The sequence below is a fragment of the Arachis duranensis genome, chromosome 7, assembly GCF_000817695.3.
Source record: "Arachis duranensis cultivar V14167 chromosome 7, aradu.V14167.gnm2.J7QH, whole genome shotgun sequence".
Taxonomy (NCBI): Eukaryota; Viridiplantae; Streptophyta; class Magnoliopsida; order Fabales; family Fabaceae; genus Arachis; species Arachis duranensis.
Genome location: NC_029778.3, coordinates 52,430,062 through 52,434,004, shown reverse-complemented (window position 1 = coordinate 52,434,004; position 3,943 = coordinate 52,430,062). Strand labels below are relative to the sequence as shown.

The 3,943-nt window shown below is 29.4% G+C and overlaps 1 long non-coding RNA gene across 1 annotated transcript; it reads left to right on the top strand.

Moving 5' to 3' along the window:
- Positions 1-753: 753 nt before the first annotated feature.
- Positions 754-2,780, top strand: LOC110273770 (uncharacterized). Its single transcript, XR_008001152.1, has 4 exons — positions 754-1,112; positions 1,332-1,388; positions 1,635-1,710; positions 2,276-2,780. It is a non-coding gene; the product is annotated as an uncharacterized LOC110273770 (long non-coding RNA).
- The last annotated feature ends 1,163 nt before the right edge of the window (positions 2,781-3,943 follow it).

Below are 3,943 nucleotides of genomic sequence, written 5' to 3'. Positions count from 1 at the left end.
TTTAACTAACGTTATTTAAAAATATTCATTTTTCAATGCCCAATAAAAAGTATTCCAACACAAATTATATGACATCAATATAATTTTTAATGATAATTGATTTTGTAAAATTAGTACTTTTACACATGATAAATTAGTATTGTTTTTAGCTTTTACTTTATGCCAGTCTAAATAGTATGTTCCACATGAGCTGTTCTAAAAGGTTATTGACCTCTCTACAAAGTAATTAGAGCATTAAAAACGTTAAATAAATACAAATACTAATACAAAAAGAAAGAAATTATTTTTAAACAACTAAAATTTTTATTCAATTTGTACTTAAAGTTGAAATAAAAAGCCTCTTGTTCTTTAAAAGTAAAACCACTATCATAAAATTATTTTTTTTTACAACTTGCACAATATAATATATAAATTTATACATATTTTCTTTTAAGATCAAGGCTCTTTAAATAAATAAAATTGATTATAAACATATTATTTGAAGAAGTTCGTCATTGCAAATTATATCACTACCACATAAACGGGCATTAGTCACAAAAATTTAGTTACGAACACTAATATGTAGCAAACATAAATGAGAATATCTCATATTTGTCACGAAAACTCTCAGTGTGGCTAAATTTTGGTAATTTGTCACGAACAACATTCTTGGTGGTCCCTAAATCGGAGCACTTTCGTAATTTTTAACCATGTCTTTCACAAAACCGTTTCTCACCTTCAATAATCACACAAAACCGTTTCTCACCATCTCAATCTTTTGTCCACCTTGGTATTGCCCTCTCCTCTGCCCCAATTTATCCTAAACCACCCAATTTGCCCCTCTTGTTATATCTTCCCTTCCTTGCATCATCTCAGCCCCTTTCTTTCCTCCGAGCTTCTCTCTTGTTGAATTAGTAGGTCAAATCCTCACCTTGCATAGGAAATCATGGGGTTTATCATTGTGTTGGAGCTCGTCTACGCCAAATTCAGGAAAGCTCCCCTGCATCCCAGATCTGCCTATTCTTCCTCTTGTTGTCGTCGCTCATAGATCAGTTTGAGCATGACGGCAACAGGTAGGGTTGGATTGCCGATGCCTGAGTCACCACTACCAGGTGCTAATTCAATCGCTTCGGGTGAGTTATTTCTTTTCCTCTTTTATTTTCAGTTTTTTTTGTATATGTATTGTGTTGTGATTATTTTATCAATTGGAGAATCTGAATTGTGATTGCATCATTACTTTGCAATGTTATATGTCATATTCTTTGCAGTGTTCTAAGTGTCCATCTGACCATTATAAGACCTTATGTATCACAGTATTTTTTTTCTTGATGATTATCAGCTTATAATTTCAGATGCCTTTAAGGGCAACAAAGAATGATGTTCATGAGTTCTTATCTAATACTGGCAAGGTAAGTTGATTTTTAATCTCTCACATGTTACTTGAAGCAAGTTTACCTTTTACAAGTTGAAGATATTTTAGTGTAGGCCTTTCTGTTATATCTTTTATAATTTTTCCTTTCCAATTATGTGCCCCTAGTTTATTTTGTCTACTAATATATATACACCTTAGCAATTTTGGATCCAGTGTGGAGAAAAGTTTTTATCATATTTTAATTAAGAAGGTAGCTGATTGTTTTATCTACAATTGTTTGTAGGTAAGAATGGTGATGGTGATATTATGCTATGAAAAATTTTAGGAGCTGCTTGTATGTGAAAGAATCTCTGCTATAGGTACATGATTCCACATTTCCACCTATCCTGTATGTGATTTTGTTGCCGTGCTTAATTACTTAATGTATTATGTGATTCTACCTATCTTTCATGTATAATAACTTAATGTCATCTTATTGCTTGAATATTCTTAATTTCTTATTGTTATGTAATATAAAGTTCAAAGTTTATTTCTTCTTCTTGTTATTTAATTAAACCCATTTAGTATGACAATTTGAAAGTATGATAGTGTAAAGACATAAGGGTGAAAAAATTAAACAATCAGAGCAAAGAATGAACTTGCAACAAGTAAAACAACACAAATAAGAGGATACTAGTTAAAGTGAATCAGATGTGCACATGGCACCATTTTTTTCATTTAGAACAAGAAGTATATATTTGTATTCTCTTCTCTTTATAAAGCTGCTGAAACCAAATTGTTAAGTAGGTACTTTAATGTCTTAGCTGTTATTATTTCTTAGAATTCTTGACTAGTTGGTATGCAGATTGCTGGTGCACGTGCTTAATTACTTAATATACTATGAAATACAATTAATATTTGATGAATTTTGGATTATGATGGAAGATATGTAGAGGAGAGGCAGATCAAAGGAAAGCACAAATAACAAAGGTCATGACATTTATTGATTCATTGAAATTAGGTCTCACTTTTTGTTTTGAATTATTCTAAGTTTCTTACATATATAAAGTTCAAAGTTTATTTCTTCTTGTTGCTTTGTTTCACTATATTTCTTTTCCGCCTTTGTATACTTTTTTTTTGTTTGCATGCAGTGCACAGATCTTTAATGATTGAGCTCATATTCATTAGTGTATGATTCCAGCCTTCCAAGAGACATTGAAAGTCTTCACTTACAATGTTTAGCTCTAGCTAGTGAAGTTGCATAGGAAGTTGAAAGCTACTAACAGCGTAGCCAATCCTTTGATCGAGCACACAATGAAGTGTTAATTCTAAGTATTTGAACTTATATTATCTTTTGTATATTTTGTTATTTTGTGTTGTTGAATTCTTTTGCTCTATTCTATATGTATGGATGTTGAATTTATTTCATTATGTAAAAGAAAATATCTTTTTATCGTCAAATTTGATGTAAATACAATAAAATGTAGAATATAAATTTTTTTTTGGAATCTTCATAGTTAGCCACGATTAAAACCATGGCAAATTTGCTGTGGTCTATAAATTTTTTTTGTTTTATTTTGGGATTTAGCCATGGTTAAAATCATGGCTAATTTTTGTTATGTTGTGGCTAAGTTAAGGTCTCCATGGTTCTTAAAATTGTGGCTAAAAGCCAAAAAACTGTGGCAAATCATAAATGCAACCCCCTGATTAGCCACGAATATTTTTTTGTGGTCAATATATGGTTGCTACAGTTATTTTGGAGTTTAGCCACGGTTTTTTCTGTGACCAAACCCCTTGTTTCTTGTAGTGTATGTTTATAAGTAAGAAATGTTTATGATTTTTTTCTGAGAAAAAAATACATAGAAGAATTTACATCCACTTATAATTCATGATTCACAAACATGACCATGCATTATACCGGTCTAAACCAATTTGTATATTAAATATACAATTTTCTCAGACATGTGGTCTACGGTATTTTTTATAAATGTTAGATAACAAATAATTTTTTTAAACCACATGAGTAATTACCAATAAAATCAAAATACACTATATTTCTAAATTATTTATCTAAATCTTAATATTAGAATAACGATCTGTATATCTAATAAAATAAACATCTAATATATCTATTATTCACATATTTAATATTTTTATTGTTTACCTATACTTTTTCATCTGATAATCATGCAAACCTTTCAAATACATCTTTTAATGTGAAAATCACAATATTTCTTCTGCTGTTGAATTTGAATTGTGATGGAATATTTTTAATGGATGTTTTTGGCATATGTAAATGGTCATTTTTTATTCACAATGCCATAAAAGTGAATAGAAAAAAATACCTTTTACTTATAATTCCTTCCCTAGTTTATCTATTTATTTGATGTACAACTAAAAAGAAGGGGAAAAAACGTGTTTCGTCAAACATAACCCAATATAGTACATTACTCAAATACCTCATAAACAAATTCAAACTAATAATGTATTTCTAGAAGATTACATACTTTGTCCTTTTTTTTTTTAAGAAACACCATTAAAAAACAAAATTTTCATATAACTTCGTTAGCATAATTATTCTAGAAAATAAATCGCTTATCCTATGATATGATG